The following is a 24,407-nucleotide window of genomic DNA, read 5'->3' as shown; positions in this document are numbered from 1 at the left end:
CTATATGTATCTATCTGTTTACTAAAGTATGCTTGTTCTCTATATGTATCTATCTGTTTACTAAAGTATGCTTGTTCTCTATATGTATCTATCTGTTTACTAAAGTATGCTTGTTCTCTATATGTATCTATCTGTTTACTAAAGTATGCTTGTTCTCTATATGTATCTATCTGTTTACTAAAGTATGCTTGTATCCCTATATCTATCTCACGCAACCCTTTAGTAAAAGTAAATTCAACTTAAAGTCTAACCGTGTCAACCTTATTGCACCGGCTAGTCCTGTTGAGCTTTATTTACCCAATTTCCGGGCGACACAGTACAAACTGGGACCGGAAAGGTTGACCCGACTCGGATATTCAAATGTACTACAGCTGCTTGTGATCTATCTGTTTACTACTTGGAAATTTCCTTAGTTTGCCTTTAAACCTCATCTCCACAAAATTTGGTGACACAACTCTCAAAATGCCAAATTTCTCCCCCTCCCCCTTTACAAATATACTACAGTGATAACCAGAAAACTCTGAAATAGAAAGACGACTTTATTGCAATGCTGAAGTGTATTTGATGTTATTAAAAAGCAAATAGTCTTAATAGACACTTAATCATTCACTCATTACCTTAAATTGGTCTGTTTACACTGCACAACTGCTGTGTCCCATGCTCATTGGACTATTTAAAGTCGTAACTTGAGTCAAAAAGTCGTCTTCCTATTTCAGTGTTTTCTGGTTATCACTGTAGCATAATATCTCTCCTTAGCTATATTTACTAGTGTATATCTGTTTCCTATAGGTTTATAGGATTTTTTATTTGGGATACAAAGCAGCAAAACATAGATTATAGAATTATGGTTTGTGATAACTTCACTGTCATCTTTAAAGTTTCATATTTTCTGGGTAACTTTGTACAATCTTTATTCCAATCTTGACTGTTCAGTGTTGAAAGTTCATGTCCAAAATATATTTATTCCCTAGTTTGGAATAAGTTACAAATATGGTAATCCATGGTGTAGTAGGGACGACATCTTGTACAATTCATCATCTATTATCTTATTCAGTAGATCATTTCTGCCACTCAAACATCCCTGCTCTACCTTCCTACCCTCCTCCAGTAGATCATTTCTGCCACTCAAACATCCCTGCTCTACCTTCCTACCTTCCTCCAGTAGATCATTCCAGCTGCCACCCAAACATACCTTCTCTACCTTCCTTCCTTNTAAGGTGGGAGGGGGGGCATGTTCTGAGAAGTATAAGGTCATGTTCTAAGGAAGTATAAGGTGGGAGGTGGGGAATATTTTCTGAGGTGTTCTTCCCACCTCATCAACTACAAAGTACGAAACTTTCCAGGCTAGACTTTCTTTTACACATTTAAAAAATTATCCTCCAAGAATATTTCATAAATTTACAGATCATCTCTCTACACTGCAGAGTAGCGGATTTATTTATATATATGTATATACATATACTTCATTGATTAATTATATATTCAAGTCAAATATATAAACGTTCAATCTGCAACACATTTTTAATCCTATGACAGCAAAATATTGATAGTCAATTAAAGATTCATTCAGACCTGAATTTCACTAATTTTCCTTCTGAAACTGCTAAACAACTCAACTATTTGACGGTGAAGTTGTACAATCGCTTGTCAAGTTGTAGTCCAAGTCCAAAAGTCCAACAGTTTAAAAAAATTTAAAATGCCAATGTGAAGTAACTGAAAACTGAACAGCCTCTTCATACTGATCTTTCTTATTCCCTTATGTTAACAACCTGATGTGGTAGACTTTTGATATTATGATTTCAGCCATATTAATTGATGCCAAAACTTAAAGTTTAAAATATCAAAGGTTGGAAAGATAAAAAGATTAGAAAATTTGAGTTTTACAGTTTTAGGCAAGTTCCTTCAAGGACGATTTTTATTTGATTCAATCAAATCTCTTGTACTAGATTTAACAATAGCCCCCCCCCTGTCATATCCCCTACTCACTTCTCCATATTAACAATTAGCTAAGTTCATATCTCCTCCGTGTCTTAGGATTGCTTGTCACTGATATGTTCAGCAGTTTCATACTCATGCATGACTTCCTATTTGAGCAATTTAAAAAAACACGTATTTTTGACATTGCTGTTTAAAGATTATCCAGTCGAAGGATACTCAATCAATTCCATTCCTCTATTGATATTGCACTTTTGATTTTCCTAATTTAAACTGAAATTTATGTTCTGAAACTAATAAATCCTAATCCTAAATCCTGATCAGGAGATCTTGTTCCCGAACATCAGAAGCTTGTCCCTGAGCTGGACAATTTTTACTTAGAAGGACATTTTTTTAATGAGCAGGACAATTGTTTACAAAACAGGACAATTCTAACTGAGCAAGAGAATATTTGTGTTCCTAAACAGAAAAATCTTGCTCTTGGACAGGATCTTTTTCTAGGCATTTATTTTACTGAGCTGGAGAATTTTGTCCTTGAACAGGAGAATCTTGTCCTTGAACAGGAGAATCTTGTCCTTGAGCAGGAGAATCTTGTCTTTGAACAGGAGAATCTTGTCCTTGAACAGGAGAATCTTGTCCGTGAACAGGAGAATATTGTCCTTGAACAGGAGAATCTTGTCCTTGAACAGGAGGAGAATCTTGTCCTTGAACAGGAGAATCTTGTCCGTGAACAGGAGAATATTGTCCGTGAACAGGAGAATCTTGTCCGTGAACAGGAGAATATTGTTCTTAAACAAGATTTTTTCCAGACAATATTTCAACTGAGCAGAAGAATATCGTTCTTCCTAAACAGGAAAATCTTGTTTCGAGCAGAAGAATTTGTGTTCCAGAGCAGAAAATATTGTTCCTGATTAGGAAAGTCATGCTCGTGTTCTGTGTTAAAGGGAAAAGCATATTGAGTTCCAGAACTAAACGTTCTAACTCCTAGTACAAAACAAAATGTTTTTAGTTCTTGTGCAAAACATTACGAGTTCTAGAAATAAACGTCATAAGTTCTAGAACTATACGTTCTAAGTTTTAGCGGAAAATGTTCCGAGTTTAAGTTCTAAACAACATAAACTTTAGTGAAAAAACGTTCTGAAATCTAGGGGGAAAATTCTAGTTGTGCTGAACATCATGAGTTATTGTACTAAACTTCTATTGCAAAACGTCCTGAGTTCTATTTTCAAAACGTCCTAACTTAAATGGAAAAGTGTTTTGAGTTCTAGTGATAAACATCCTAAGTTTTAGTTCTCATTATGAGTTCTAGTACTAAACGTCGTAACTGATATTGCAAAACGTCCTATGTTTCTAGTAAAAAACGTCTCGAGTTCTAGTGCAAAACGTCCGGAGTTTTAGTTAAAAAGTCTCAAGCTTAAGTGAAAAACGTGCTGGGTCTATTGCACAGCGTTATGAGTTCTAGAGAAAACTGAATGTTGAGTAATTTCCATGAGGCTATAAGCTCTAAATATGTTTGCTTGGAACATTAACTATAGTGATGAGATCCTACACATGTATAAAGAATATTCTTCATATCATGTCAGAGCTGGGAGAATATATCTTCTAACCTTCATTTAACATTTATCATTAGCCCTTCAATGTAGAGACTTCAACTGTATCAGTGTAGATCTTAATGGTTTTAGACCTAATGATTAACTTTAATCGCTGGTTGAAATAGAGTTTGTGAGAATTGTTTGTATGAATAAGTTTAAAGGGGACCAAAAACGTCAAATACTTTGCATAAAATGTCCGAACTTTGCCACCATTGTCCCATTTTCACAAAAATCACTGGAATTGCCGTCGTCTAGCGACTTTGTGGTCGTCTTGAATTATCAATTTGTAAACCATATTCAAGAAAAAGTAACTCAAATTTTATAATCCCTATATCTTTGCAACCTAATAGTGAACACCACCTTATATTTAAAACAAAGATTTATAACGACGACTTGGGCTGCAAAGATATGATAGAGATGAAATCTTTAAAGTTTGTGGCAAAAACTCAGTTACGTTGATTAATTTTTCATTGAAAACATATTTTAAACGAATTATCATGGAAACTTATCCATCTCAACATCCAACCTGGCTTTTTTTCTGGATAGAGATCCTTGGATCTCTACAATAAAGGCGAACAAGTTATACGCCATCAATTCTCGGATTTAAAGGGAGTGTTCGCGAAAAATGAAAGGGGGTATAGGCTTAATGCGATAAAAAAGCGCTTTAGATCGCTACTAATCTTACTTCTATCTGTTGAGTCTATAAGGAGAAAATTGTTAAAAACGACTCCCACCGAAGAACGCAGCGTCCATACAAATTCGGAAAGATGCAACATTCAACTCGGATCGTAAACAAATCAATTTAGTTCCAAACAAATCATTCAGATATTACAAACAGTAGTCATCGATTATTTTTCGACGCATTCGTAGTTAATATTTCAAAATATTTTTGATTTTTTTAAAACAATTTTCGCTGGCGTTGGATTTTCGAACATTCCTGGAAAATATGAAAATGTCGTCTTCATTATCAAAAATCCTCGAAACAGGAATAAATGTTTTCAAAAGTAATGTAACCATCCCATTTGTCCTGAAGAATTTTCCTTCATGTTCTATACCCATCCTCAGCAGGGAGGGGTGGAGGGTGGGGATGGTTACAGTAACTCTCAGATCATGAAAAATACAAAATATTATGAAATGTCTACTATTTACGAATGCATCGAAAAAATAATCGATGACTATTGTTTGTAATTAAATTTATTTGTTTACTTAAAAGCTTTGTTTTAACTTTGAAAATGATTATCTTCAATTATAAAATTGGCTTGCGGATTTCTACTATCAGAATTAAAATCTTTTTAAGCTATAAAATCGAGGATATCCTCTACTTCCTTATCAGATCAAGATTTAAAAGGGTACCGTTGTGAATTGGCCAGCCCCTCTATAAATGGAGGGTCACTTAAAAGTACAACAACAGTACATTGAAGCTAACTTAATCTTCTTAATAATTGACTATTTAGATCTTAACCAAGTTTTTTGAGACTCCTTAACCCTATTCCCGCTGGGGGGGGGGGAATAATTTGACCCCCCCTGTAGTTTTTTTTACATAACTCAAAAAGTATTGGTCTGAGTCTGTTGAAATTTTCTGACTTTTCTTACATACCCAAAGCCCTCCCTTTAGGCCTAAAACCGGGCTTTAATACTAACTGCCTGAGTCCTCAGGCACACTGCCTGAATGACTGCTCTTGCCTGTAGCAAACTAAATCTTTGTTTTGACCCACTTTCACTTGTCAGATTTTGATAAAATTTAGCTTTTTGGAAAGCCTATGACATAAGGAAACAGATTGCACAAGTTTTGCGAAAAAAAAATTGCAATTTTTTTGCAAACAACCTGTCAAAGGAAATTTGCACATTTTTAGTTTTTCTTGATTAAAAATCAGGTTATTTAAAATTTTGCAAAAATTTTTGCATATTTGAAATGGCATGGTCAAGGGCTTTTCAAAAATGTATAATTTGTCATATTTTGGACAAATTTTTTTTTGCAAACATTTTTACTATAAAACTAGATTTTGCGATAAAAAATTCAATTTTCGCAAATTTGCAAATTTTTTTGCAGATTCTAAAAGTAGAGCACAAGAGCTTTCTAATGATGTATCATTTGTCATATTTGGACATAAAACATGGGATTTAGAGGGGGGGGTCAAATTGACCCCCCCCAGCGTATCCTGGTTTTCAAGTACCCCAGCGGAGATAGGGTTAACCAAGTTTATTGAGACTCCTTGTTTGTCTAATTCTGTCTCCAGATTAACTATGTATAAACCACTTTATTTTTCTTCGGACCATAACTTGGAAAATATTTATTTGCAAAGTTTGTGCTCAGTTTCCATCAAATGCCGCAGTACTATAGAATAAATCTTTATTAAGAAGAAGATCGCTATCAAAGTGATTTATGTCGTAACTTTTCTAAATAAAAAAGAACAATAAGTTTCTTAAGAGAAGTTAGAAAGGTACTTTAAAAGGAATATATCCATGAAAAACTCTAGATTGTATGCAATTTAGTAATTTAGTAATTAGTCATTCCTTATATTTAGTCAGTCATGCATTTATTTATTTACTGCACATTTTTTCATAAATGCATTTATCCTTCCATTACTGCACATTTATTCATAAATGCATTTATCCTTCCTTTACTGCACATTTATTCATAACATGCATTCACCCTTCCATTACTACACATTTATTCATAAATGCATTTATCCTTCCTTTACTGCCCATTTATTTATAAATGTATTCACCGTTCCATTACTGCCTATTTATTTATAAATGCATTTATACTTCCTTTACCGCACATTTATTCATAAATACATTTATCCTTCCATTACTGCACATTTATTCATAAATACATTTATCCTTCCTTTACCGCATATTTTTTCATAAATGCATTTATCCTTCCATTACTGCAAATTTATTCATAAATGCATTAATCCTTCCATTACTGCAAATTTATTCATACATGCATTTATCCTTCTATTACTGCACATTAATTCATACATGCATTTATCCTTCCATTACTGCACATTAATTCATACATGCATTTATCTTTCCATTACTGCACATTTATTCATACGCGGAGTTATCCTTCCATTACTGCACAATTAAACATTTGTCCTGCAATTACTGCATATCTAGTCATTCAGGTATTTACCCTTCCATTAATGCATATTTATGCCTTCATTTTTCCATTACTAAAAATAAAGTTTTTCGTGCATGCATCAAACCATTACTACGTTACCATTTATCCTACCAATACAACAAATTCATTCATTCTTTCATTCATCCTTCCTACCACGTATTCAATCATTCATGCATTTCTCCTGACATTACTATACCCATGGGTATAATGACTGCATTCATTCATATACTCATCCTCCCATTACTACATATTCAGGGAATTCGGGATTACATACGCATTTTCTCATTCATGCAAAAGTTAGTTTAGAAATGTTGTCTCATGGGTCAACTCAAATTTTTCTTCCTCTATTCAGTGTGTAGTTTAGGGGTTTGACAGGAGGATGGGTATCCAATCGGACCTAGACCTCGCACCGGCGGGGCCGACACTACTCCGTACCTTTCAAAGCTGCAGTTGCTTTAAGTAGTGTGCTTACTGATCAGGACCCAACCCAACCTTCAGGATTCAGCTCCGGGTAATCAAACTATATACGTGAATCTGTGAATCCTGACCAAGGATGTGATACTCCTATCAGATATATAAACTGGTGTGGGACTAATCTAAGATCTCCAGGTATGTATGAAGTAGGGGATAGGGCGGAGAGAAGCGGACAATTTCTCGAAATATCGTTTTCTTCTCTCCGTTATCCGTCAGATTTTTGTCAACGGAGAATTATATTTTCCAATCTAGTTTTGGTTCCATACACAACAACATGGTTTTAAGATTGAATTATTTATTTAGAATTTATAAAACCCTTCACCAATAATCATATTAAATATTGAATATAAAAACGTAAAGGCTAAATTCGAACCCATTAATTGGTTAATTTAACCAATTAGAGATTGTAAACAAAAAAAACATTAGATATGAATTGTTTTCTATATCTGCTCAATTTATAATTTTTTAAATACATCTTTTTATTTTCCTTGAAAGGGATAGTAAGTGTAATTTTATGTAAACTCCAGATTAAACAGTGTTATTAACGACTTATATCAGTACAATTTTTATCTAAATATTTATGCATCGTTGACGGAAAAATATTTCCACGCCATTCGGATTATCTGCGACCTATTAAATTGATGCATTCACATTTTGAGACCGGGCCTACATTGAAGTGATGTCAGGTGCCTTTGGTTTGACCTCACCTCACTTCAATTATACATTTTTGTTTCGGTAACATGAATATTTCAAAGATATAAAGTTTTACTTCAGATAACGTTAACACTTCCATCAATATTATCAAGTAGTTTATCCATGTAAACTCTAATCCCTATATCTTTGCAACCTTAGATATTTCAAACTATAAATTCTGTTGGATCAAACAATCTAAGTTGTAATTATCAAAAAGGTTTACACCAACACGTAGTAAAGAGAGAAGGATTCGAAAGTTGAGTTTCTGGCAAAGACTTCCTCTTCAACTAAGGTTTCGCTGTTCACTGCAGTAATTTTCAGTATTCTGACATAAAGAAATAGTTGGTTTTAGTGGAGAGTGACTCAATTCCAACTTTGCTCCAACTGTTTAAAATATCATTATGGAATTACCGGCTAGTAAATAGTGAAACAAATGAGGAATGTTCTCCTCTGTATATATTTTAGATTATATATATATAAATAAACATATATATATAGAGATATACAATATATACATTATAATGAGTTTTCAAGTATTTGGTAGATTACAGATGAATATAAGATCTGTGCCAAAAGGCCTATTCTACAAATACATTGTACATACAATGATTAAGGGATATACTCCTGGTTTGGGACTAATACCCCCTATTTATAGAATTGTTAGCATTTGTAATGTAATTGTATGCGATGTGTGTACTACACATGAATATAGACTGCTACTTATATAGTTGCATCACTGCATCAAGACTGGGTCGGTTTTTAAGTGTCGCAACGTCTTGGCCTTTTATTTAACCATAGTTTGTGTAGCCCTAGCCATTTTTGAACTGTATAGCACTTGTTTTCAGCAGCAGTTTAATTCTTTTATCATGTTTTATTTACATATTTCTATAATCCACAAATATTTAAAAATAATCCTTCAATTGATTAATATATATTATATTTATATAAATATATATATTTACATGATTAAGGTTTTTATCAATTTAATTTAAAGTTTTTCATTTGGGTGATAAGATATTGCAAATAGTTATACTTAAATATATATTTGTAAGAGGTGCTTTTATTTTGAAAACACGAAAGATCTAACTCCTATCACATCTGGATCAAAATACAAGTGATGTATAAAATGAAATAAGGAAAAATAGCAGACGAAGGTTTCTCTCATACTTGTGCGTAAAATCAAAACTAGAGGAGCTACGAGGTCCCAAAGTCGCACCACTGATTTTCGAATAAAGATAGAATTTACGCAAATCTGGCATTAATCATGGTTAAAAGAATGTAAAAATATGATAAGCCGTTGTTCCTTGTTAGCTCATCAAGACTGGATGACGAACAATTTCTTCTTATTTCAAGGAAAATTGAATTGAAAATTGAACATTATGAAAATTCGAGTTTAAATAGTTGGATTTTGGATGAAAAATAGTATGTTAGGAGTAGAATAACGTTTTTAAATTCCCCCATATAAACAGCCCTATTAATATATGTAGAGTACCTAGTATTGGTTTTCCAAACAAATGGATTATCTTAGATTAAAGTAAGTATTTAGTTTAGTTTCCGCTAGAGAGGCTAGATTAGAATTAGGTTGAAATAAACATTAGATATTATTAGATCCTAGATATTTATGGTGAAGTATTTAGTTTAGTTTCCGCTAGAGAGGCTAGATTAGAATAAGGTTGAAAATAAACATTAGATATTATTAGATCCTAGATATAAAACTAGATATAGCAGGATAATGGGAATTCTAATGTTCGTTCTTTTTCTTTAAAAGAATTATTTTTACTAAATAATTGCTGACTTTTTATTTATATCACGTGAATATATTTACTATTTACATATTCATTCTTTGATGTAGAGCAAGTACTATATCTATTTATCCTATATGTCTAGAGGGGGGGGGTAGGAAAGAAGGGAAAGGGTAAATCTAGAATCTGACGAAATTGGGGAAGCGGGGCCTTGAACTATCATGATACCCCTCTACATTGTAATATCCCAGAAAGTAATTGAGCATATATGTCACAAACTCAGATTTTGTATACGCTATATATTTTTAGATATTTCAAACTATGAATTCTGTTAGATCTAAGTTTGAAAGCAAAGGTTTACACCATCAGGTGGCAAAGATCTAGGGATATGAAAAGTATCTGATTTTTTGCCAAAAATTCATATTTTCTAATCCCTGCATCTTTTCAACCTGTTATATTTCAAACTTTTATTATTTTATGTACCATAATTGATATTTGGAAATATCAAAGGTCTGTGACATTAGGTTGCATAGATATAGGGGGTAGAAAATCTCAGTTTGTGGCAAAGACTCAATTTCTTGATAATCTGGTAAATAGAATATATTTACGTCTTTAAATTTTTTCTCTTGTCTGATGGGATATATATTTGTTCAACTCCTGCTGCCATGGAGTGGATAAAGATGGAAAATAATCTGTATTTTACTTATCAAATATTTGCATATTTATATATATTTTGAACGTTTTCAATGTTTTTTGACTCTCTAGGATAAAATTTCAAAATGGGAAATTATCTGGATCGATTTAAATTTTGCTCCCAAAGTTTTATTCATTTTCCCGTTATAACTTTTATTAACATTAGATTAGGACATTAAGAAATAGCATTTAGGACATTGTTAGATGGAGTTAGGACACTCTGATATATAGTTAGGACAAGGCAAGGAAAGGTTAGAACAGAGAAACGGGAACAAAGTTTTGAACTTTAACAAATCTATCCTAAGCTGTGCACAAAAAGATTAAAACTGAATCCCCCCCCCCTATTTGAAACTCTAGGAGGGGGTGCTGGTGTTCTTGGGTAAAAACGTTAAACTTTCGAACTTTTCAAACAAACTTTTATCTAATTGTTAAATTTTCTGAATATAACTACGCGACATTAATTCTCAAACTTTAAACACCTGAGAATAATTCTTTTCAGTTTTATTTACGGTATTGTCTCGATTATATTAATATTACCTGGCTTTGAGGCTTTTATAATCTTTCCCCAGTTTAATCTTTTAACTTCTACTTTTTATGTCGTCCTCTTGAATCCTTCTCTGCAATAATCAAATTTCTCGCGGATTTTTTTTCATTTATAAACATGTAAACATGTTTTTCTGTTGAAATTTTTTTAATTTTTTTTTTTTTAACTTTCCTAAATGACCCGATCAATTAGCCGTTTTGAGATTTTTGGATAAAAGCAAACATACAGAAAAGCCAAATGAAAATTTAGATTTAATTTGGTGAATTTCCTGTCTAATTTTTTTATTTAATGCATTTTCATATTCCCGTGAAATGTAAACAATAGGTGAATATTCGTTATACAGTTTTAGAAAATAAATTGTTAAACTTTGTGCAGCAAACTGATTCTAGTAGTTTTCAGATAAAAGGGAAGTTTTATGTTTCATATCCGTATAAATATGAAATAAAAAGACTTCAGACATTATGAAAACTTAAATTCATTTTATATTTCTAATATACCAGGCTTTTAAGGCGCTAAACACTACTCTTTTTACTAACAGTTTTGGCGTTTAAATGTTAAACCACCTAATTTCTTCTTATTTGTAAAACGCAAAATTTTGCGGATTTTTCTGTTAGACTTGATAGATTAGTAAAATTGGAAAAAGAAAATCAACACATTCACACTTGTCTTAATTTTATCACTATTTCCTACAGTTTCAGGAAATCCGCGAAAATATTGATACACAATTCGCAGGTTTTTCTTCAGTGTACAGTTACACTAAGCCCCATGAGTCTATGCCAGAGCCTGAAAGTTAAAAGAGTATCGCTGAACGAATCTCTCGAGTTTCCTTTTTGGGGTCTTAACATTTGTTAGATTTTGATTTAAGAGATTCAAAAAAATGGAGAACATGAAGAAACTAAATAAAATAATATTTTATAACAAAAATATTGATATCCACAAAACTGCCTAATCCCATTCGTGAAACCCGGGTTCTAAAAGTGGTTTTTATAACGATACCCTGTCTAAAATTTTGGGCTCAAAGTTCTAGTAATTATATTGAAGGAAAACGAAAACATTTTCTTATTTTTCAGATAATTTGATATTTTATCTTTTTATATTTGCTCCAATATTTATACTATTCTATTCTATGCATACAAATGTCGGAATAGTTTAGAAAGTGTTATTTATTTGTATTGTTCACAAAAAGCATTCTTATAGCCTGTCATTTCTATTGATTTAGATATATCCTCACTCCTCAGCCTATATTTTATGCAAAAACATAACATTAATCTCATTTCTTTTTTAAATTTTAGTAGAAAGGAAATAAGTATTTGCTAAAAACTCAAAATTTGTAATCCCTGTATCATTACAATCTGTTTTTGACTAATAAAATCCGAGAGAGGGGTGTTCAGTGACATTGGATTTCTACGCGCCCCTTTTGATAAAAATGGTTCGTTTTGGATCATGAAGCTATTGAAGACCTTTCCTAAAGGATGGTATGGTTTAAAATTATTTAAAAATTTTATTTTCTTAGTAATTGACAAATGAAATCCAAGATTGGGGAATTCACAATTTAAAATATCTAAGGTATAGAAATAAAAAATCAGAGTTTGTGGCAAGTTTTACTTTCAATTTACATTTTTTTCTTCTAGTTTTAAGTCTGGCGCGATACGAGACTTTTTGTGTATCGTTAATCTTGAACGCTTAATCTCGATGTTTGAGAATGAATGATTGATCCATCAATTAACGTTATCACTCACAGGGTATGATCACCATGCATGATATATATTAAATTACTCCGTAGATGTAAATAAGACGGAGATCACGTCAATTTCACTAGAAGTGAATGGTTCATTTGGTGTACTGTACTGTACTGTACTGTTCTGTACTGTACTGTACTGTACTGTACTGTACTGTACTGTACTGTACTGTACGGTACTGTACTGAACTGTACTGTACTGTACTGTACTGTACTGTACTGTACTGTTTAGTCTGTGTAAGTATGTTCTGTTTGAAAAGCTAGCAGTCATATAAAGTGCTTGATCCCGAAGTTCACAAAAGTTCTGACTTCAAGTAATAAACCTGCAAGGGAAAAATGAGTTAATCTCTTTCTGTACATTTAAAAGCTTCCAGCTCGGGATTATACTTCAGAGGGTAAAATCAATTTAGAAAGTAGCTAAAACTTAATAATAAAAACGAAGCACAGGATTGGAAAGGAATGAGTCTTTGTCACAAACTCATATTTTTAATCCATATATCTTTGCAATCTGACAGAATTCTTAGTTTGAAATATCTAAGGTCTCCGACATCAGGCTGCAAAGATATAGGGATGAGAGAATCAGAGTTTGTGACAAAGACTTACTTTCTAAATCCAACGAAATAAAGTACAATGTTCTCTTCTTTTCCCAAATTATTATGCTAAGCGTACATGAATGAATCGATGAACAGATGAACATATGTTCATAATAGATAAAAACTCTGTTTTATTCTCACGGTTCTCTTACCTCTGCTCCGCCTGCATCCATCCCACGCATTCATTTTATCACACTCGAGAATATTAGAAAATAATGGAATTCTAGATCATTTCAAGAATATGAATATCTGTAACCCGCTGAGGAAAGGAAAAAGCAGGGTTCAACAATAACATTTTTAGTTTTATGTACATAGATACGATGGGTTAATCAGCTTTATTTACTTTCTTAGATATTCATATTACGACGCCATTCAAAGTTAGAAAGGAATTGAGTCTTTGCCAAAACTCTGATTTTCTAATCCCAATATCTTTGGAACCCAATGTCGTAAACCTTTGATATTTCAAACTTATATTATTTGATATAACAAAAGTCATAGTATGAAATGTCAAAGGTTTACGACGTTGGAATTCATTAATAGCGATTAGAAAATCAGAGTTTGTGGCAAAGACTCAATTCCTTAGTGATAAATAAGGCAGAGTAAACCTAGTAGCAATCCTAAGTTTTCTCTATATCTTGAATATTTGACTTGAGAACAGAGCAGGATTCAGGATATTCCTCTCAACTCGTAAATCTGTTAATAAGAGTTGCTTCCATTCAACATCGAAATTTCTTTCTTCTCTTCCATAAAAGGAACTGAGTTTTTGCCACAACGTACAATTGATGAAGTAAACCTTTGATATTTCAAACTTAGACTATTTGAGCTAACAGAATTTATAGTTTGAAATATCTAAGATCTACAACATCAGCTTGCAAAAATATGGAGATTTAAAGAGTTTGTGGCAAGAACTCAGTTCCTTTGTTATTTCTACACGAAGACCAAAAGTTCTTCGTCTTGTATACAAAGAGTTCCGGTTCTGTACACCAAGAGTTATTAATCTTGTATACAAAGAGTTCCGGTTCTGTAGACCAATAGGTATTCGTCTTGTATACAAAGTGTTTCGGTTCTGCAGACTAAGAGTTCTTCGTCTTGTATACAAAGAGTTCTAGTTCTCTAAACCAAAAGTTCTTCATCTTGTATACAAAGAGTTCCAATTCTCTAGACCAAAAGTTCTTAATCTTGTATACAAAGTGTTCCGGTTCTGTAGACTAAGAGTTCTTCGTCTTGTATACAAAGAGTTCCAATTCTCTAGACCAATAGTTCTTCGTCTTGTATGAAAATAGTACCAGTTCTCTAAACCAATAAAGCTTCTTTCTAGATGAAACGAGTTCTAACTCTCTAGACCAAAAATTCGTCGTCTTGTGTACAAAGAGTTTCAATTATCTAGACCAAGAGTTCTTCGTCTTGTTTATAAAGAGTTTAGGTTCTCTAAACCTTTAGCTACAAAGAGTTCTGTCTCTCTTGACCAAGAGTTCTTATTTTATACTAAGAGTTCCATCTTGTCTTCTAGACCAAGAGTTCATCATCTTGTATACAAAGAGTTTCAGAAATCTAGACCAAGAGTTCTTCCTCTTTGATGCAAGGAGTTCCAGTTCTCTAGACCAAGATTTCTTCCTCTTGTTTACAAAGAGTTCCAGTTCTTTAGACGAAGAGTTCTTCTTTAATACAGAGAGTTCCAATTCTATCTAGTTCTCCAGACCAAAAGTTCATCAACTTGTGTACAAAAAGTTCCAGAAATATAAACCAAGAGTTCTTCCTCTTTGTTATTTGTCCTGCTTCTATTTATATTAGCTAAACCTGTGCACTCAGAGTTTTTTGAGACAGCGATAATCTGAAACTCTTGGCTTTCTTTCCATAGCGGAAACTTTAAATTTGAAGTGGTTCAGTACTAAATCCGTAGAAAAGTAAATTGAAATCTCTGGATTTCTTTTAAGTTGATAATTAAAGCATCTTTAGTGAATTTAGAGAAATCCTAAAGAAATAACTAAATCCCCACAAAGATCAAATTTGTTGGTCCTCTTAAGATTACATTTTTGATTCTAGGATTTTTCTATCTCTAAAACCATCTTAAAGAAATGCACAAGATCTGGTTTAAAGGTTGCCAAACACTGGTTTTAAGTTACTCTAATTTACTTGAGTATAAAGCTATAAATTGTACCAGACTAGGACTATACATCAACATTCAACCTTTATTGTATATTTGACGCCAGAACCTTTCTCTTATCAGTAGGCTTGCACCAGGTTTATCTACATCCCTGGTATCCTTGGTATCTCTTGTTTTCGTAGTATCCCTGGTATCCCTGGTATCCCTGGTATGCCTGATTTCCCTGGTATCCCTGGTATCCCTGGTATCCCTGGTATCCCTGGTATCCCTGGTATCCTTGGAATCCCTGGTGTCTTTATATCCCTGGTATCCCTGGTATCCCTGGTATCCCTGGTATCCCTGGTATCCTCCTAGTATCCCTGGTATCCCTGGTATCCCTGTTATCCCTGGTATCCATGGTATCCATGGTATCCCTGGTATCCATGGTATCCCTGGTATCCCAGGTATCCTGGTATCCCTGGTATCCTGGTATCCCTGGTATCCCTGGTATCCCTGGTATCCCTGGTATCCATGGTATCCTGGTATCCCTGGTATCCTGGTATCCCTGGTATCCCTGGTATCCCCTGTATCCCTGGTATCCTGGTATCCCTGTAAACCTGATGTGCAAGGTGCTCTCGTATGTTTTGAATATTATCTCTTGAAGGAAAACTGATTGATTAGGTTCGACCAGTCCGACAATGCAGATGATAAGAATGTTGCAGCGCATTTTCTGAGTATAAAAGAATAGAGATTTTGCCAAAAACTCTGATTTTTAAATCCCTATATATTTCCAACCCAAGTTTCAAGGCCTAAGATACTTCAAACTATGAATTCTGTTAGATCAGATAATCTAAGTTTGAAATATCAAAGGTTTACACAATCAGGTTGCAAAGATTTAATAATTGGAAAATTTTAGTTTGAGGCAAAGGCTCAATTTCTTTTCTGCATCTATTTATACGGGCGTTTTAAAGTACACAAAATATACTGCTTTATGCAACAATGTACTTACATCGGGAAGATGATATATACAACAGTATAGGCTATGTACGTATACACTGTCATGAAAATTGGATTACAGTTAGAAGTGGAATTAGAGTAGGGGGTGGATCAATTAGATATTTATCTGTTGAACAGGTTTCTTTTCTGTTAATCAGTGACACTAAAGGATTAGGGAAAATATTGAGAATATAATCATTATATGTATATAGGGTTTACTTTTAATATCTGGTTGTTTATCAAACTATTCTTTAGTACAGAGCCAGAAATTTAAAAGAGTATCGTTGAACAAAACTGATGAGTTACCTTTCTGGGGTCTTAACATTTGTGCAGATTTTAATTTAAGAGATTCGAACAAATGGAGAATATGAAAAAACTAATTAAAATAATATTTCATAACAAAAATATTGATATTCACAAAACTGCCTAACCTCATTCGTGAAACCCGGGTTTCAAAACTGGTTTTCATAACAATACCCTGTCTTAAGTTTTTGGCTCTGATATTATATACTATAGAGTACTTGAGTATATATTTACAAAAAATATTGTGAAAAAGCTGATACCCTTCTAAAAAATTTCTTAAAGTCCATTATTTATAGATGAATATAATATTGGTTTATAACCCGTTTGTCTGGATTAATCTAGTAGTTATGGTGTATAATTTTGTGTTCGTGTTTAACCAAATCTGAATAATAATTAGTATTTCTATAAATAAATAAATTTGATTAGGATTCCCCAGGAAACGAAGAAATCATTTATATGGAACCAAAGTTGTTCGCTAGACACATAATTCCCTTGGTACCACTTTTTATATGGATATATATCATGCTGCTTCCGAAATGAAAACTCAACCGAAATATTGTGAATTAGATTAACAAAGAGGAGCACTAAAGTACAAGTAGAGGAAAAGAGAACTTGAGGAGAACTTAAGGAGAACTAGAGGAGAACAAGAGGAGAACTAGAGGAGAACAAGAGGAGAACTAGAGGAGAACTAGAGGAGAACAAGAGGAGAACTAGAGGAGAACTAGAGGAGAACAAGAGGATAACTAAAGAAGAACTAGAGGAGAACTATAGGAGAACTAGAGGAGAACAAGAGGAGAACTAGGGGAGAACTAGAGGAGAACTAGAGGCAACAAGAGGAGAAATAGGGGAGAACTAGAGGAGAACTAGAGGAGAACTAAAGAAGAACTAAAGGAGAACTAGAGGAGAACAAGAGGAGAACAAGTCGAGGAGAACTAGAGGAGAACTAGAGGAGAACTAGAGGAGAATAAGAGGAGAACTAGAGGAGAACTAGAGGAGAACTAGAGGAGAACAAGAGGAGAACTAGGGAAGAACTAGAGGAGAACTAGAGGAGAACTAGAGGAGAAATAGAGGAGAACTAGAGGAGAACTAGATAAGAACTAGAGGAGAACTAGGGGAGAACTAGAGGAGAATTAGAGGAGGACTAGAAGAAAACTAGGGGAGAACTAGAGAAGAACTAGAGCAGAAGTAGGGGAGAACTAGAGGAGAATTGCTGTTCCTCTAATGGCGTTCTTTTACCTGAATTCTAATTTATGTGTGATGATGATTTATGAGAGTAGACAGCTTTTTAACATCTAATTGGGAAAGTTTTCTAAAATGTTCTATCTACAGAGTGCTTATAGAGCAAACCTTACTTCTTAACGGAAATATTCACATCTTTAAACTAAAATATCAAAGTAGAAGAAAACCTAAAACGGTCCAACAAGTTCAAATTTCTATTAAAAAAACTAATTAAATTTTACAAATATATTCAATTAAAATTGAATTTTTTAAGAAGACTACAATGACAACTCTTTTTTTTACTCACCCCGTATATATTTGTATCTGCTGCAATTAGAAAATATAGAACCTCCTTAATTTCTAATTGTATCTATACATGTAAAGTTTTAATCTCTGTTTGTCTGTATGTTTGTCCGATTATAACTTCGGACCCCCTGAACAGTTCAATGGGGCAACTTCTAAAGCGAAAATTTAGTTTTCCGAAAAATATCGACCAAGTCCGGGTAAATGGCGGGAGTAACTATGGGTACCCTGGGCAACGCTGGGTTCGGTTCCTGAGTTATGATCGGACAAACGAACAGACAGTCTGACAGAAAAACAGAGATTACAAATTTATATATATAGACTAGCACATGGGAACCCAGTGCTGCCAAGGTTACTAAAAGTTATTCCCGCTGTTTACCCGCACTTGAGCGATTTTACCGGGAAACTAAATTTTTGCTATTAAAGTCGACCCACTCAATTTAGAATCTTTAACCCAAGCTAAGAACATTCCCCTGGGCCTTCCAAGTTCCCCAATCCAAATTTGAACTATTGCACATGGTACTACGACCAAACGACCAATAAAATAAATCTAAATCAATAGATAATGAAAAAATTATGCAAAGAACATAAATATTTAAAAGATCAAACAGATTATTTTGTTCCAAAACAAACAGTTTAGGAAAAATCCATTCAGTTTGATGAAAGATAGGTAGTAAACAGTCTTTTATGCATTTGATTAATTTTATGTTTTATATTCTATATAAAGTTCAATTTACATACAAAGGGTGGCAATGTGCTCTTTTAATATACGATAATAATTATGCAATCTTTGTTCTTCAATTCTGAATGTATGTTTGTTGAGACTGTAAAGACGATTTAAAATATTTTAAATATGACGATCTGAAAACAAAACTTAGTTTTTGCCGTGAATGGGGTCTTTAAACGGCTTATTAAAAAATTGACGAAGATACACGAAGTGGAAAGTTGCAGGGATTTATGAATATAAGGAAACAGACAGTATAAATTCCGTACAGTCGTCTCTGAAGTCCTATCCTGTAGCTATATATCAGTAGAAAGATTGCGCAATATATACTGTACATTTGATATCCAATTAAGTGTACACTTTCCACTGTACATTGCCACCCCCACTTTTCAGTAGTTTCATATTCCAGGGACAGGACGTAGTAGTTTCATATTCCAGGGACGGGACGGAGTAGTTTCATATTCCAGGGACAGGACGGAATAGTTTCATATTCCAGGGACAGGATGTAGTAGTTTCATATTCCAGGGACGGGACGGAGTAGTTTCATATTCCAGGTACAGGACGAAGTTGTTTTATATTCCAGGGACGGGACGGAGTAGTTTCATATTCCAAGTACAGGACGGAGTAGTTTCATATTCCAGGGACAGGACGTAGTAGTTTCATATTCCAGGGACGGGACGGAGTAGTTTCATATTCCAGGGACAGGACGGAGTTGTTTTATATTCCAGGGACGGGACGTAGTAATGTAAGAACTGACATCTACCCTTTCTTCCTGAGGAAATGCATAAACTTGGTTCCATTATATATTCAACCCAAACTATATCTAGACACAAATATACAGATCAAGATAAAAGATTAGATTAAATATAAAGAAAAGATCAGATATGAAAGGAAGATTAAATCCATGACTAGGAAAATTATTAAAATTATTTACATATTTACGTTTAGCAATTTCTAAAATTTGCAATCCGTCCCGGAACACTTGTTAGGGAAAAGGTGTAAGTCAAGGTGTCACAAGGTTGTTGCTTGATTTTCAAATATTTGCACGCAAGTTATTCTAAATTCTTGCCAAGTATGAATGTATATGTTGTGTTTATATATTTATATTTTATATTCTGTATGCTTGACTACAACTAACTAAACCTTGTGTCCCTGCATTATTCATGATCGATCAAGGCTAAAAATACTATTTAATATTCTCTATTGTCCTGAGCTTATTTTCAATATTTACTGAATATTAAGTATGAATCCTTCTGTCTAAATCTAACAATGTTGTTGAGAAAGATGAGAGGAGGAGAACCGTAGGAGAACGAGAACTTGGCTCCGGGTATCAATCTTTACTTGGCAGTGGGTGTAGTCCAGTACTTTAGTATTCCATCCAGTACTGTACATACATATTGAGAACCTAGTGAAGAATTTTTTAAAATGTATTTTCTAAATTTTGAAGGACTTTTTCCGAAATGTTTGATTCCAATTCAGTTGAGTAGTTTTCCGTCGGAAATGAACGGTCAAACTGGCAGTTGGTGCCGTTTAACAAATTCATCTGTGCTTTGTATCCTACAGCCAGAGTTCTCTAGGTTTTATGGTGTTTACATAAACCTCTAGGTTCTAAAGAACGTTCTTATCCCATTATATCAAGATTCTCGGGATGTCTTCAGGATATATTTTATACAGGCTTGCAGGGATGGAGAATGTAAAAATCTTTAAATGGATCCATTTCAAATCCTACTTTATACCTGGATACATTTCAGATCCTACTTATACATTTCAGATCCTACTTTATACTTGGATATATTTCAGAACCTACTTAATACCTGGATACATTTCAGATTCTACTTTATACCTGGATACATTTCAGATCCTACTTTATACCTGGATACATTTCAGATCCTACTTTATACCTGGATACATTTCAGATCCTACTTTATACCTGGATAAATTTCAGATCCTACTTTATACCTTGATACATTTAGATCCTTATTTATACCTGGATACATTTTAGATCCTTCTTTATACCTTGATACATTTCAGATCCTACTTTATACCTGGATATATTTCAGATCCTACTTTATACCTGGATACATTTCGGATCCTACTTTATACCTGGATACATTTCAGATCCTACTTTATCCCTGAATACATTTCAGATCCTACTTTATACCTGGATACATTTCAGATCCTTCGTTATACCTGGATACATTTCAGATCCTACTTTATACCTGGATACATTTCGGATCCTACTTTATACCTGGATACATTTCAGATCCTACTTTATCCCTGAATACATTTCAGATCCTACTTTATACCTGGATACATTTCAGATCCTTCGTTATACCTGGATACATTTCAGATCCTACTTTATACCTGGATACATTTCAGATCCTACTTTATACCTGGATACATTTCAGATCCTACTTTACACCTGGATGCATTTTAGATTCTTCTTTATACCTGGATACATTTCAGATCCTTATCCTACGTATGTATGGTTTGATACATTTCAGATCCTACTGTATTACCTTGATACATTTCTGATGCCATTTGTTCCTGGATACATTTCAGATCCTACTTTATACCTGGATACATTTTTGATTTAAATTTTTATCTCGATAAGTTAAAACATTCAATTAGTAACATAAATAGAAAAGTGGATGATGGGGGTGGGATGGGGGGGTATAATTGGCCAAGATTCTAGATTATTAGTATGGTTTTGTTGTTGTCCAATGTCTAGTATGCCAAAGTTCTGGACATGATTTTTGGCAAGTGAGGTTTCGTTCTTCGTTTCTAGACTCTAAACCTTGGTTCTAGCTGGAGAACCAGTTTAATTACGTATTCTGAACTCTAAACCTTGGTCCTAGCTGGAGAACCAGTTTAGTTACGTATTCTGAACTCTAAACCTTAGTTCTAGCTGGAGAACCAGTTTAATTACATATTCTAAACTCTAAACCTTGGTCCTAGCTGGAGATCCAGTTTAATTACATATTCTGAACTCTGAACCTTAGTTCTAGTTGGAGAACCAGTTAATATATGTATTCTGAACTCTGAACCTTAGTTCTAGTTGGAGAACCAGTTAATATATGTATTCTGAACTCTGAACCTTAGTTCTAGTTGGAGAATCAGTTAATATATGTATTCTGAACTAAAAACCTTAGTTCTAGTTGGAGAACCAGTTAATATATGTATTCTGAACTAAAAACCTTAGTTCTAGTTGGAGAACTAGTTTATATATGCAGTCTAGACTCTAAACCTTAGTTCTAGCTGGAGAACTGAATAGATTTTATATGTATTCTAGACTCTAACCTTGGTTCTAGCTGGAGAACTAGTTTATTTATGCATTCTAAACTCTAAAATTTGGTTCTAGCTGGAAAACTAGTTTATATATATTCTATACATATAATACTTTTTCATTTAAAATGGATTCGCCGCGAAAAAAGTGAAAAAGGAAAAATCAAAAGTCTATCTTTAATAGGTCAATTCATGATCTTAATCTTATCTTTTTCCTTATTCCTTCTCTTGGTCCTAATGATATCTATAGAACCCTATAGGTTGTGGTGGAATAGATTTCTTGGCAATTTGCAGTCTCCAACCTCCATCCGTCCTTCCTCTAAACATTAATCACTTACTTAGGCATACCTATGTACTCTTCTACTAGAACTACTTAGATTTAACAAGAAAGAAACCAAATAAAGGAATTGAGTCTTTGCCACAAACTCAGATTTTCTTAACCCTATATCTTTGCAACCTTTTTATATATAAAACTTAGATTATTTTAATTTACCAGATTTCATAGTTTAAAATAGCTGAGGTCTACGACATTGGGCTGTAAAGATATTAGGTTTATAAAATAAGAGTTTGTGGCAAAAAATCAATTCCTTTCGAATCTAGCACTAAATTTCGAATCTACAACTAATATTAAAAATCTTCCAAATTGACAGAAAGTGTACAGTGCGAACCATGAAACATTATGCAATCTTGAAGTTGTTTATTTTTACAAGTCAGGTTACTTTTCCAGTTTATTGACCCCCAAAAGAAAGTTTTGACCCTTTTCTCCCTTCTGATGAATATAATGCAGTGCATTGGTATTCTTGAAGTTAATATTTAGGATGTCCAATGCAAATTCTTAAAAAGATATGAGTATGGCATCTCTGTCTGGTTTAATTTTCTATTCTAACGTTTTTCATATATTGGAAATCAATGTGGCATATTGGATATTTTTTTTTTTGGGGGGGGGAGGGGGGGAGGTCTGTGACACTCAAAACTATGAGGAATAGACATTCTTATAGAAAATCCACAACACTGTACATATGTACAACACATTCGTACATGCAGTGTAAAATGTACAGAAAAGCAAAAGATAAAAAAGTCTGGCTGATTGTACTTGACTATGTACAATGTACAGATTATATGTTCATGAATAAACATCTAAGATTGGCAGAGATATGCTTCTCATTACAAGGAAGGAAACCATTAATATCCATATCATTGTTCTACAGCCAACCTAGAGATACAGGGGTTTCTGATTAAACAGGTATAATAAACCATAGCATCCTTGAGATACAGGGGTTTCTGATTAAACAGGTTTAAACCATAGCAACCTAGAGATACAGGGGTTTCTGATTAAACAGGTTTAAACCATAGCATCCTAGAGATACAGGGGTTTCTGATTGAACAGATTTAATAAACCATAGCATTCTAGAGATACAGGGGTTTCTAATTGAACAGGTTTAATAAACCATAGCAACCTAGAGATACAGGGGTTTCTAATTGAACAGGTTTAATAAACCATAGCAACCTAGAGATACAGGGGTTTCTGATTTAACAGGTTTAATAAACCATAGCAACCTAGAGATACAGGGGTTTCTAATTGAACAGGTTTAATAAACCATGTCAAACTAAGGAAAAGGTTCACTTAATCCCTTCCGTCAACGTTTAGAACTCTCTGCACAGATATGAAAAATATTGAGGTAAAATTATTACATATATTATAATTATATTACACACACATATATATATATATGTACAATATTCTGTGAAATTATGTATTCAATAGTATGCATGATGTCTTCATAAAGAAGTTAAATGTATAAATGTCTGCAGGCCTATCTGAAAAGTTTGGTAAATACAGAAAGGAAAATAGTTAGATAAAAAATATTGCTTATCATAAATATTAGATAGGTTTTTCTAAAAAATTATTAAAAATTATCTAGTGATGCTATTTTCTTTAGCTCTGTATTTTATATATATATATTTCTCTTTAACTTTGTATTCTGAATCCTAACTGCAGCTCTGTGTCAGGTTTGATCTCTACAAATTTTGGAAGTCATTGAAAAAATCATGATTCATGATTAAACAAAACCATAAAAAGATCCAATCTTTCTTTCAACCCCCCCCCCCTCCTCCTCTCTGCTCTCCACTGGCTCCCTTCAGTGTATAAAGTACGACGGGGTTTGAAATATAATTTATTTATATGGTTTTCTTATATTTTATCTTTAAAACCTGATGCCGTGGCCCTTTTATAATTAAAAAACTTTGAAATCAAAAGTATACACCATCAGGTTTTTAGGATATATGAACTTTAATTTTGAGGCAAGTAATCCGTTAATCACAATAAATGGTTCATTTTTCAATAAAGTAAAAAATGGATGTTAC

General features: G+C 33.4%; 1 protein-coding gene across 1 annotated transcript in view; it reads left to right on the top strand.

Moving 5' to 3' along the window:
• Positions 1-7,055: 7,055 nt before the first annotated feature.
• Positions 7,056-24,407, top strand: part of LOC111698469 (diuretic hormone receptor) — a gene marked incomplete in the record, with an annotated part of 53,953 nt that continues 36,601 nt past the window's right edge. Inside the window, 1 exon segment of the mRNA XM_023468822.1 lies at positions 7,056-7,165.

Source organism: Eurytemora carolleeae, unplaced genomic scaffold (genome assembly GCF_000591075.1).
Source record: "Eurytemora carolleeae unplaced genomic scaffold, Eaff_2.0 scaffold40, whole genome shotgun sequence".
In the NCBI taxonomy this organism is placed as follows: Eukaryota; Metazoa; Arthropoda; class Copepoda; order Calanoida; family Temoridae; genus Eurytemora; species Eurytemora carolleeae.
The sequence above is the reverse complement of the archived record's forward strand: the minus strand, read 5'-3'. Positions and strand labels throughout refer to the sequence as shown.